Source organism: Echinops telfairi, unplaced genomic scaffold, assembly GCF_000313985.2.
Source record: "Echinops telfairi isolate 266 unplaced genomic scaffold, ASM31398v2 ScPeMD7_7468;HRSCAF=8506_0, whole genome shotgun sequence".
NCBI classification, from domain to species: domain Eukaryota; kingdom Metazoa; phylum Chordata; class Mammalia; order Afrosoricida; family Tenrecidae; genus Echinops; species Echinops telfairi.
The window spans coordinates 26,793,311-26,807,282 of NW_022111369.1; the positions used below are offsets into that span (position 1 = coordinate 26,793,311).

Sequence of the window (13,972 nt, forward strand, 5' to 3'; positions counted from 1 at the left end):
TGCAAATGAATAATTTTTCAGGTGACATAATACTTGCAACTCCAGAAGACAACTCACATCTCCATTCTGAAGAATTCCATGATAAACAAGTCATTTTATCTGATATACAGTAACAGATGATTAAGACAGTGTATTACACTGTATTCAGAATTCTCTCTTTCAATACGACCAATCCCACCATAATGGTAGGGTATAAAAACATGCACACTTGGACAATTCCTCTTATAACAATAGCATTCCAAATGTTTCTGCAGATGTTTGGTGAAGATTGCCTTTGTGACAAGAATGGATGTTTAGAAGCTCATAAGCATAAAAATCTAACATAAGAAAAAGAAGAAACTATCTCCTATGAGAGTTGTTTGTTCTTATCAAGCAGTTTTGGAACAGAATTTTAAATGTGAAACACTGAATTTAATAAACTTTTATAGAAATTACAGAATTATATAAATCGCGTGGAACATTTAATGGAGCATAGGGTCTCCCCAAGATATAAAGCTTTATTAAAGTCTTTACATGGACTTTAAAATGGTTTTATTATATTAAAATGTAGCTTCCATTAATACTTCATTATTTTGCAGCAGGAGAAATAGACACAGTAAATAGTGTGCCTATTAAGTGATATTCGATTAATAAGGCCTTGCTAACCATACTTCCTTATGGCAAAGATCATGGTTATGACTTTATACACGTGTAACTATAGCTCCATTTTGGTGTCTATTCTCTCCTAGTAAACAGGAACGGGATGGCGTGACGACCTGACCTTAATAGAACGCATGAACCAGGCTACACTCTTTTGCCATCAAACAATTCCACAAGCCATTCATCACCTAACCTGGAATGCAAGACCTCTATTGCCTGACTAAGCCCTGGGGGAAGAAAGAGGATCTTCCTTCTGTTATATATATTTTTGATAGCTTCAAAATATTGGCAGTTACTAAAAGCAACATGAGTAGAAGCAGAACTTTCCAGTTAGTGCAAGATGCACCCCTCAGCTTGGAAAGCCCTGACATTTTGAATGAAGAAGAGACACCTTCTCAAATTAGAGCCCCCCATGAAGACTGAGTCTACCACAAGGGGCCGTAAGCCTATGGAAGTAAAGCCTTTGGGACCCCCATGTGCTCAAAATGAGAAGAAACCGCTTCCCACATCAATTAATAACTGGTACTTGGAATGTATGAAGTATGAATCTAGGAAAATTGGAAGTTGTCAAAAATTAAATGGCATGCATAAAGATTGGTATTCTGTGTGTTAGTGAGCTGAAATGAAAATGACCAGTTGGAATCAGAAAATCATATTGCTAACTATGCTGGGGATGACACAATAAAGAGGAATGGTGTTGCATGCATTGTCCAACATGATACTTAAAGAGCTAGCTTGAGGAACGATGCTGGCGGTGATAGGATCATCTCTACATGATCGCAAGGAAATCCAAATGCTACAATTATTCAATTTTTTTTGCACCAACTATAAAAGTTAGTGAGGAAGAAATTGAAGAATTCTACCAATGTCTTCAATCTGAAATTGATCAAATATGCAATCAAGATGCAGTGGTAATTTTTGGCCATTGGAATGAAAAACCAGGAACAAAGTGGAAGGAACAGTAGTAGAAAAGGGTTGTCTGCTTGAGAGAGACGAAGCTGGAGACTACCTTAAGGAAAGTAAAACGCAGTCATTAAGAGCAAAAGTTCAACCCCGAGGAGATTTCTCGTTGTGAGAACGTATCACAAGCAGATTTGATGCATGAGACATTAATAACAGAATGCCTTGTGAGCTGTGGGCTGACATTAGGAATGTCACAAATGAGGAAAGCAAAATGTCATTAAAAAGACAGGAAAGAAATCAAAGATCAAAACAGATGTCAGAACAAATTCTGAAATTTATTCTTAATCTTAGAGTAGCTAAGGGAAATGGAAAAATAGCGAAGTATGAGTTGAATATGCATTTTCAAAGGACAGCTTGAGATGATAAAGTAAATTATTATAATAATTTGAATTAGGAAACCCAGAAAGAAGAACATACTCAACGTATCTTAAACTGAAAGAAATAAAAAAAATATTCAAACCTCGAGTTTCAATATTGAGAGGTTCTAGGGGCAAAATAGTGAATTATACAGAAAAGCCAAAGATGGAAATAATATACACTATATATTATGGAATGATGGAAATATATGGTACATAGATGGAAATAGTAAAAGTTACCGCATCAAAAAGAACTGGTCAACATTCAACCATTTCAAGAGGTAGCATATGAGCAAGAAGCAGCGGTAGTGAAGCAAGGACCAAGCTGCTGTGAAAGCATTAGCCAACAGCAAGACTCAGAGAGTGATGGGCACCAACTGACATGATTCCACAAGGTGATGAAACAGAGACATTCACTTTTCTAGACCAAGAAATTTAGAAGACAACTACTTGGAAACTGACTTGAAGTGATCCATACCCCCCCCCCCTTTCAAAGAAAGGGAGCCCAACAATTGCACAAGTTATATAAAAATATTATTGATATCAAGTACAATTTTGCTCAAGATCAACCAACAATTGCAGCAATATATTAACAAGGAGTTGCCAGAGGTTCAGAAGATCACATGGAACAAGGCATGTTATTAGTGATGTAAGATGGGTCTTGGCTGAAAGCAGAGAATCCTAAAATTGTTTATTTGTGTTTCACTGGCTATGCGAAAACATTCATCTGTGTGGACCATACAAACTGCGGATAGCGTTGAGAAGAAGGGAAACTCAAGAAGTCTTCTTTGTGCTCCTGTGGAACATACACATGAATCAAAAGGCAAATTGTACAAACAGATTAAGGAAGAGTTTAAAATCTGGAAAAGTGTATGTCAGGATTATTCCTCTCAGCATATTTATTCAATCTGTGTGCAGAGATAATATTCAGAGAAACTGGATTATGTGGAGAAGAATGTAGTATCAGGATTGGAGAAAGGTTTTTTAAAAACCCGTGAGGGAGAAAGGGAGAGAAAGGAAAGCGCGAGGAATCGCCGCCACCACCTCCACCAGCAGCAGCCGTGCCGGACCTGAGAGGAGACTGCGGGCCCCACTGCTCAGCTTCTCCTCCTCCCTGCCACTGACTGCCAACCTCCTTGGGACTTGTTCCAACAATCTGTTAAAATATGGTGGATTACTATGAAGTTCTAGGTGTGCAGAGACGTGCTTCACCCGAGGATATTAAAAAAGCATATCGTAAATTGGCACTGAAGTGGCATCCTGCTAAAAATTCGTAGAATAAGGAGGAAGCAGAGAGGAAATTCAAACCAGTAGCTGAGGCATATGAGGTGTTATCAGACGCTAAAAAAACGGGACATCTGTGACAAATATGGCAAAGAAGGATTAAATGGTGGAGGTGGAGGTGGAAGTCATGTTGACAGTCCATTTGAGTTTGGTTTCACATTCCGTAATCCAGATGATGTCTTCATGGAATTTTTTGGTGGAAGGGACCCATTTGACTATTTTGAAGACCCATTTGAGAATTTTTTGGGAATCGCAGAGGCCCTCGCGCGAGGCGCGGGATCCTTTTTCTCTACCTTCAATGGGCTTCCTGAAGTCCCACAGACCTGCTGGTTTACCCAAGCATGGATCTCACTATATTTGTGAAAATGATGATGATGAGCAAGATAGACCTCAGTTCACCAGCAGCTGGGATCCCTCCGTTTTTCAACAGGATGTAAAGAAGGTGGCAAGAGGAAGAAGCAGAAGCAGAGAGACTAGCAGCAGAAGAAGAAGTCGACCAAAGGGAAACACTACCCTGGACTAACCAGACACGCACGCTGTTCACCAGGGCTCACGCATGCCACAGTGGAGCATAGGCCTGTGTTGTGTGTGTTCTGGTTTTACACACTTGCTAGGTAGATGACATCTTGTTGGGTGCTCTACCAAGATGACACCTGTTTGTGACAGGGCTATGGACACTTGGTCACTATGTAGTCAGATTAGGGAGGCCAGAGGTGAGGTGATGCTAATGGTTACCAATGACAACCATTTTGGAACATGCATTAGACTTTCTTACTTTGCTATTCCCCAGCACCAAACCCATTAGTGCGGGTTAAGAATCTAATTCACTTTGGCCAAGTGTCTTAGTATTTCTCTTCAGCTATTCAACCACTACCAAAATATTGATAGCTTTAGATATACGATACAAGCTGATACTAAATATGTAACTAGGAGATGATTTTTAACCCACACCACCACCACCACCCCCAATGCCAATAAAGATTTGAAATTAAAATACCACGATGTATAGGATGCATTAAAGGTACTATGCTTTGCACATTGAATCATGAATGTCAGGGTACCTTTTCTTAGGCTAGCCAGAACAGGCTGAATTCTTCAAAGCAACCTGGATGTATACATGGTAGGCTAGCAGTGAATCTGTTGTGATGTAGAACCACTCCTTATATTTATTTAATTTTAATCATATCCAAATAGTCCAAAATCTCTTTCACATATTTTGAAATTTTGCTAAATCCTATCTTTTTTTTAGGCTCACAATTGTTCTTTCTAGCATGTACATAGGGTTCTGCAAAAGTTTGCTTTTCAGTACCATCTCTTACTCATATAATTTAAGGTCACGGTGGGGGGAAATGCGTGCTACATTAAACTTGTATGCTTACATGTATACATGTGCAATCATATGCACCTAATTAGATACTTAGCAATTAATTAGGTTGGGTTAAATATTTCAGATGGCAAACATTGGACCCTTTTGGGGGGCAGGGGGGAGATTTCGTTTTAGCAAGATTTTCCCTGGTTTCCTGTACTTTTTCATTTGCATGATAATATTGCTGCTTAGCCTCTTATTTTGAAGTACTGAATTGTATCCTGTATTTCCTTAACTTTCATGCATGTTCCTCTTAAGTAACTTTTTCTCTCCTTTATAGCATAGTAATGTTGTCCATATTGATTTTTGTTGTTGTTGTTGTTGTTGTTGTCATAGAAATGAGAACATTGCTAAAAGTTTGGGTGGGATTTTAAAATGCCAGTGATTTTAATGTAACAATGTTGAAATCCAGGCATTTTTTGTACCACGACACAGTGCCATGGCTTTGGAGGACAGAATCAAGTGGATCTTTATGGATTTTAAATAACTGTTACAGGAAAGTGTTTTATTTCTTGGTGGGGAATTAGAGCAGAGTGTTGGGGAAGAGTGTACTTGGTATTTGATGCTTACTGTGGAAAATGTAACCTTAAAAGGATAAAGTATTTTAAGTGCTACCTGAATAAAACTGTAAGCTTGAAAAAAAAAAAACACCTGTGATACGCAGATAACACCACTTTGCTCGCTGAAAGTGAGGAGGACTTAAAACACTTGCTGATGAAGATCAAGCATTGCAGCCTTCAGTATGGATCACAACACAATATGGAGATCAAATTCCTCACAACTGGAAAGAACCAACTCCAGGGCACCAGAGGGATAAATATGGCCCCTTGCTCACTCATTCTATTTAACAGTGCACTGTGAATTTTAGTTGTGCAAGTAGACAAGAAAAGTTAATAGACGGCATGAGAAAAGTAGACTCGAAATGCATATAATTGAGATGATATAATTTTTATGTTAAGACTAATTACATTAGTTAGCAAAATTTATGGAAATGAGATCAATAAATTTAAAGTACTTTAAAAAATGTATTGATATTCATAGATCATTACCCTTCTTTCTGAAAGATAAACTTGAGCTGTATGTGTTATGAAATCAAAATCACACTTTGTAAATTAAAGACAAATGAACATGCTGAACTATTAAAATACAAACTAAAATTAATTTGCTGCATGCTTACAAAAATGATCAAAATAGTTTTACTATGTTTGATAGGGTCCCTCCATTGCACTTATATTTAAATCAGCTTTTGTGTTTAATTTGTACAGGTAAATCTTTCAGATAAATTTTACTAAAAGTCAAAATTAAAGTGGTTTGTAAAATATTTCTGTGGTTATAATGACAGAGTTCAATTCACATTTCTCTTTGTAAATGCTAATATTAATTATCTAGTTCTTTTATATAAAGGTTTATATAAGCTATTTAAATTGTACATATTTATCACATTTTTTATGTCCAGGAATTCTTTAATCTAAAATTCAATGATATCAAATTTAACAACGCTTTAAAACTAACCACTGAAAAATCTTGAAGTTCAAAAATCATTGCTTTATAGTTAATATATAAAACTTAAATCAATGCACAAATATTTCATTTTCCAAAGTAAATAATGGTTCTATAAGGAAGAATACATATAGATTACATTTTGAAGCTGTTGTTCTTTGTTGTAAAAACCTATATAGATTGCTATTATGTATTATTATTACTGGAATTTAAGTTGTATGACAATGAAGATAAGCGAATTGGTTCACTGGCAGGCAGTCATGTCTGGACACTTTGTGCAGTTCCAGGAGTTGGAATGGATGAGACAAAAGAATAGACTTTATTTCACTAGAATTGTACTGCTAAGGTGTGCTCCTCCTACTGACACAATTCAGCGATATTAACCTTGACTAACGGCTCATGCTTATTTGATATATATATTTTTCTTCATCTAATTATTCCCTACCTGATAGCTGTTTTCCTCCTTGCAAAGAAAATATTGAGATATTTTTTTCAAGGTCATGATGTGTCCACTGAAAATCCATGCTGCCTCAGTTGTTCCTTCTACTACTGATTGCATCTGGCCCATGTCTGGACAATTCACAAGTCCCTGTCAAAAGGCAGGGACTTTCCAAATAAAACTTCCCTGGGAGAAAAACAATGATACTTTTTCTCCTTCATGACTAAATCCCTGATGCAACCCCTAGGGGAGCCATAACCATTTATTGATGAACATTTTCACAAAAATTATGTACAAGAAGAGAGAAAGAGAGAAGGAGGTATCACTAACCCATTTGGCACTTCAGTAGAAATAAGACAAACTCCCTCTGGACAAAGGACAGTTCTCAGTCATTCAGCCCTCGGTCCACTAGTTAGGTGACATTTTACAAAACCCAAATAGTTCAGGGGTGCAGGGAAACCCTAAGAAAAATGTCAGGTACTTGGTTATTTGATTGTGACCCGGTATGAGCTCTAGATTCTTACACCCACACGTTCTCTGTGTGAGGCTAATACCCTGTGTAGTCAGTCAAACCATGTTAGTGTTTTATTTTCTCAATATTCATAGTAAAATGCATCAGTGATTGATATCATTGTCAATAAGTTTTATGATTTTTATTTTTCTGTCAATGAGTATATTACTCAATGTAATATTTTTCTTTAAACTGGAACATTTTTACTTTAACTAAAATGTGTGATTTAAAAGTTCCAACTTGTTTTCAAAACTCATGAGTGCTTGTATACAGACACCATTTGTGAATTCTCTACTAAATTCTTTGCTGAGCACAGTAAGCAATTAACTCATTTTAATATACTGACAAATGTCAAAATAACATGAAATAAACCCTCCATAATGACACTCTCCACATGATGTCAAAGTAAATGCATTAAATAAATACCAGAATAAAAAAAAACCGAATTTGGGCATTAGAACAGAAAAACACAACATAAAAAGTATATGGACAAAGTCACAAGTTATCATTTATAAAAAATAATTGAGTTATCTTAGGCATGCCTCTCTGAGTTGCTCCACTTGTGCAAGGAGGATATTTCTTTAAATTAGTGTTTAAGACTATCTCCGACATATTGTTAAATTTTGATGTTGTCTATGAAAATGTGCTAATTTTTCTGCATATTTTTATTGGAGCCACAATCCATAATGATGGAGAATTTGGTCACTGGAGTACACGTAATCCACACTAGCTAGTGGAAATCAGATCTCAGCAATCCAGAAACCAGAAGAAATGTATTCTGAGACAAGATTTTAGTTTAATGAGCAAAATCTTACCACCTTTTTCCAACAACACAAATAAATAAAGAGCCACTCTGGACTTTGCCAGATTAAATACACAGGAATAAATAGATTATATCTGTGGAAAGCAATAGTAGAGAAGGTCAGTATTGTCTTGTAGAATAAGACCAGCAGAAACTGTAGAACAGATAATTAATTGTTCAGATAGAAGTTTAATTTGAAGTTGATTTTAATAAAAACAAGTCATTAACAGCCAAAATATGACCATGAGTACATCACATCTTTTAGAGACACTCTCCAGAATAGATTTGATGCACTGAAAACTAATGATCAAAAATGTAAGATGACATCAACAACATAAAACATAAAGGAATTAAAAGATCATTCAAAGGACAATAACAGAAGAAAAGGTCAAAATTGAAACTACAGAACATTCTGAAAGTTGGTCTAGAATGTACAGACACTAAAGTGGTTGGAAGAAATTATGACAAAAACCTGAATAGAAGACTCCAATATGTGAACACAACAGGGAAGCAGATGGACTTTGGGCCTCATCTTCAATCTCACCTCATAATGTGGCACTGTATGATACTCACCCTCCCGACATGATTGCTGAAAACAAAATGGGTGCTTAAGTAAATGTGGTGAAGAAAACTGCTGGTGTCTGGTTATTTAAAGATATAGTATCAGAAGTCTTAAAGGCTTGAAGATAAACAAGCAGACATCTAGCAAAGAAGCATCAGAGCCCATATGGAAGAAGCACACCAGCATGTGTGACCATGAGGTGTCGATGGGAATAGGAATAAGAAGTTAAAAAACAAGATATCAGATTGACATGAAGGAGCATAAACAAAGTGAAGACCCAACACCCACTTGCAAAATAATTAGGCAGTCCTTTACAGAAGGGCCATATGGAAGGGATGATATATCCAAGTTTCAGTATAGTACTGATGAAACACATAACTATCCTTTAGATCAGCAGTTCTCAACCTGTGGGTTGCAACTCCTTTGGGGGTCAAACAACCCTTTTACAGGGGTTGCCAAATTCATAACAGTAGCAAAATTACAGTTATGAAGTAGCAACGAAAATAATTTTATGGTTGAGGGGGTCGCCACAACATGAGGGACTGTACTGAAGTCTCGTGGTATTAGGAAGGTTGAGACCCACTGCTTTAAAATTTAATTCCCTTACTATTACAGTCTCAGTTTTACCTCATTAATCTTGTTAAACCTCCATATTTTCATTTTTATAATTAAGATCATTAGATGGATGAAATCCAAGATAGATAAACCCTTCAGAAAGAGTAATGGGAGTAACGATTTCCTGAGGGTACAGGAAGAGAGGGGGGATTGATAGCAAGGATGACAGTGTAACCCCACTCAATGGAAAAAGGATAACAGAATTATAGGTGAACAGATACATTGGTTGGTGTAAGATGAAGCAAAATAATATAATAGAATAAATAATAAGAGTTCCTGGAGGTGGGGGATAAAGGGGAACTGATATCAAAGAGTTCAAGTAGAAAGAAAATGTTTTGAAACTGATGGTGGCAGCAATTGTACAATTATGCTGGATCTAATTAAAGTATGGATTGTTATAATATCTGTAAGAGTTCCCAATAAAATGATTTTCAAAAAAATAGATCCATAAAAATCAATGTACAAAATAGAACTAGAAGACAAAATGTACAAAGTCTTGGAGTTAAAAAAAAACAAAATGGAAGATTAGCATTCCTCAAGCTGTAATAACTGAAGGAGACATTAAAATTTTGAATTGCAATATTGAAAGGTACTTTGGATAAAATTTTGAATGATGCAGGTAGTTTTCAAAGAAGAAGAAATGTATAAACAGAGCCAATTCAGCCACCCCAGGATGTAGTATGTAACAACCAAGAGCAGTGTTATGAAAGGAGGATATGCAAGCAGCATTAAAAACAAAGAGGAAAATTAGGCTTCAGGAATATAAATAATATTAATTAATTATAATGTTTAAACATGTAGCTATGTTGGTGCTTACTTTCCACACTAAGAAATATGGAAGATAGCTACCTGTTTAATCAACTAAAAGATATCCAGTTTTATGTCCATTCCAATGTAAAAGGGCTTCATAAGATAATTATCAAACTATTTTATCAATAATCATATACAATTAGGATGTCTACAAATATAATTCAAAATTCGCTTTCACATACTATAGATGGGAACTGCCATAAATGGATGCCATATTCCAGAGAGGATAGGCTGCTGTTTTATTTAGGTGCCATTGAATTGGTTCCAACTCATAGCGGTCCTATAGACAACAGAAGAAAACACTGCGGTCCTGTGCCATCCTCACAACTGCTCTTATGTTTGAGCCCATCAATTCAGCCACTGTATCAATTCATCTTGTCATAGGTCTTCCTCTTTTTCACTGCCCCTCTGCTTTACCAACCATGGTGTCCTTCAGCAGGGACTGGTCTCTCTGGGTAACATGTCCAAAGTATGAGAGATGAAATCTTGCCACCCTTGCTTTTAAGGAGTATGCTGGCTGCACCTCTTCCAAGACAGGTTTATTCTTTTGGTAGTCTATGGTACTTTCAATATTCTTTGGTAGCATCATAATTCAAATGCATTTATTCTTTTTTGGTTTTCCATATTTAATTTCCAATTTCCATATGCATATGGCATGCTTGAAAATAGCATGTCTTGGGTCAGGTGAACCTAATTTCTCAAAATAACATCATTGCTTTTCAACACTCTAATGATGCAATGCTTCATTTGATCTCTGGACAGCTGCCTCCATGGACATTGATTGTGAACCCAAACAATAGGAAATCTTTGACGAAGTCAATCTTTTGACCATTTATTATGATGCGACCAGTGAGGATTTTGGTCCTGTTTACATTGAGTTGTGCTTCAAGTCCTCCTCACTTTCAGCAAGCAAGGTTTTGTCATCTGTACACTGCAGACTTTTAACAAGTCTTCCTCCAATTCTAATGCCACACTCTTTTTCATATAATCCAGCTTCTCTGGTGCTTTCTTCACATAAGGATAAATATGGTGAGAGGCCATCAGCCTGACACACATCGTTCCTAATTTTAAACCATGCAGTATTTCCTGCTTCTGTTCACTCAACTGCCTCTTGATTCATGTACAATTTCCGTGTGAGCATAATGTAGGGTTCTGGGATTCCCATTCTCCTCAAGGTTATTAATAGCCTGGAGAGGACATAGAATTCAGATATCATTGCTCTTAATGAGATGAATAGTTGCTGCAAGCAAAGAATACCGGAAAAGATGTTTCCCTGTGTTATACTGCCTATGTAGAAGCATTCAACTGTGTGGATCATAGCAAGCTACGGATAACATTGTGAAGCATGAGGGTTTAGAATACTTCATTGTGCTCATGCTTTAGTTTTACATAGACGACGAGGCAGTCATTTGAACTGATCAAGAGAATACGTTGTGGTTAAAATAAAGAAAGGTATACAATAGAATTGCATTTTCACCATATTTATTGTCTGCATGCTAAACGAAACTCTGAGGAGCATAACTATATGAAGAAGCACACACATCACGATTGGAGGAAGGCTCATTTACAACCTATGATATGCAGATGACACAATCCTGCTTGCTGAATGGGAAAAGGACATGCAGCACTTATTGATAAAGAATAGATTCAACCTTCAGTGTGGATTACAACAAAGTAAAGAAAATAAAATTCCTAACAACTGGAAAATTAAAAATCATGATAAAGGGAGAAAAGATTAAATGTACAGAGGAGTTCATGTTATTGGGATCCACAATCAATGCCCATTGAAGAAGCCTTCAGGAAAACTAATGATAATTGCACTGACCAAATCTATTACAAAGGCTTTTTTAAATGTTAAAGAGCCCTGGGGATTTCAGGATTAAATACTGAAAGCTGGAGGGGGCAGTGCATCAGAATGGATTGTGATTGCATAGCTCATTTTTAAAGGGGAAGTTACCATGAGGAGTGGAGGGGTGGACTGCTCTAAAATTGATCTGGAAATGATTGTACAATTCTCCTCGATACGACTGAATGATTGAACCACTGAATTATGTGATATATAAAGTATGTGCCAAATAAAACTTTGGGAAAAAAATGTTAAAGAGCCCAGGTGTCACCTCGAGGATTAACGTGAAAGTCATAGCATTTTAAATCACCTCATCTTTTTACAGAAGCTGGACAATGAATAAGGAAGCCCAGTAAGAATGACTTCATTGAACACTTGTACTGGCAAAGACTATTGGACGGGTGTCAGAAGAACAAACAAACTTTTGTGCGGAGAAGTAAAACTCGATGTTCTTTCAATGCAAATATGAGATGTTGACTCAAATCATGTGAACATGTTACCAGGAAAAATCATTTCCTAGCGAGGGAGAACATGCTTCGTGAAGTAGAGGCAGAGAGGAAAACAAACAAACTACCTCCCCAAGATGAACTGACATAGCGGCTGCAGCCATGGCCTTAAACATCCGAATGATGGTGTGGATGGCATAGGCCAATGCAGTTGTACAGGAATCGGGTTGCTGAGGTGGAAGCAACTCAATGAGCCTTAAGATACACATACCATATATAGCCGTGTATAAGCCGAGTTTTTTAGCACATTTATAATGCAGTTTTTGTGGTGAAATTAGATGCCTTGGCTGGTGTTTGGGTCAGTTTATACTCGAGTGTGTACAGTTTATAATAAATGTCTCAAGGTAGCTGATTCTTCCTTTGACCCACATGGATGTAGGAACTGACAAACCCTTAATCAGAAGGTCAGGTGACAGACTGTTAATTTATTAGGTTGTAACGAATCCCAAAATTGACAGATCACATGCCTGGTTCAAAAGGCTGCCAATGCTCATGAATTTGAGAATTAATAGGTCATTCAACAGGCTGCCAGCTCAAGTTTAAAGAACTGGAGGTCACATGTAGAAAAACTTGATGTAGGGCAAGGGAAACCCTCTATTGAGCATCCATATGAATACTGGGTCCAGGTCGTGCTACCATGATAGCTCCCCTTACAGCAGCGTGTGTGAGATTGGAGTGTGAGTGGGGTTGGAGTCAAGGTAAACCTCACACTAACCCTGCCTCATCAACATAGACATTAGGAATTAACATGGATAAAATGGAGGATAATCACACAATGCCACAAAATAGAGTATAATTACAAAGATCACATGCCCAGGACAACACTACACCACTGGAAATCCTTGCTTATCTAAGGAAGAGCTGGGCCAGTTGAGATGGAGGACGGGGAGGTGAGAGGGACTTGGAGCCTGGGATTCCCCTTCCAGGCTCTGTGTGCTCTGGGAGTGGAAATGCCATGTTCAGGCAACTAAATAAATCCCATACTGCTCATGTGACAGTGACCATAATTACCTTAAAAATATAAACAAGCAAACAAAATCAAGTTGCAGCCCCAAGACAAAATGGATCTATTTCTCAATACGAATGGAGCATTAAGAAGAGTATTTCAAGAACAATAAAGAAAATCAGTTAAATTGCTCAATTTCAAATAGTGCAACTACAAATAATAAGGCACACTACTGTGAGGGAATAGACTTGCTTTTAAAGAAGCCCTTGATCGCTTGGGTCCAGATGTAATCAGTCCCTTCGGTGCAATTTCTGTTTCCCAAGCGGCAGAGCCTGACCTGCTGAGAGGACTTGCTTTCATCCAAAGCAGGCCATAGGAATAAGTGTTGTCCACTCAAGAGATAAATTCTCAAATGATTCCAAATGACAGATTCTCTCTTCTTCATCATTAACATTAACAATAGCATAATTCACCAAAACAGAAATCCTAATAAAAATGACCACACAGTGCTCAGCTGGTATTGCCACAGCTTTCCTTTGCGGATCTACTGGGAAAAGCACTGCTTGGAGTGGAAACATGTATTATCCAATTTCAAGTCCAGCCTCTGCTATTAGCTAGCTAGGTGTCCCAGATCAAATTCATTAACTTTTCAGGGCCTGACCTATAAAATAACAAAGAAAGAGATTTCCATTGGAGCTATCATTCTGGAATAGGACACAGGTAAAGAAACACAATCCCCAAGCTTACTTTATATTTTTATACAGAATTCACTTGTGTTGTTGGTTTTTGTTTGTGTGTTTGAAAAATCATGCCAGTGCAATTCAATG

The 13,972-nt window shown here is 37.1% G+C and overlaps 1 pseudogene; it reads left to right on the forward strand.

The window, feature by feature from the left end:
- The first annotated feature begins 2,981 nt into the window (after positions 1-2,981).
- Positions 2,982-3,860, forward strand: LOC115873321 (annotated as a pseudogene).
- Positions 3,861-13,972: the final 10,112 nt, after the last annotated feature.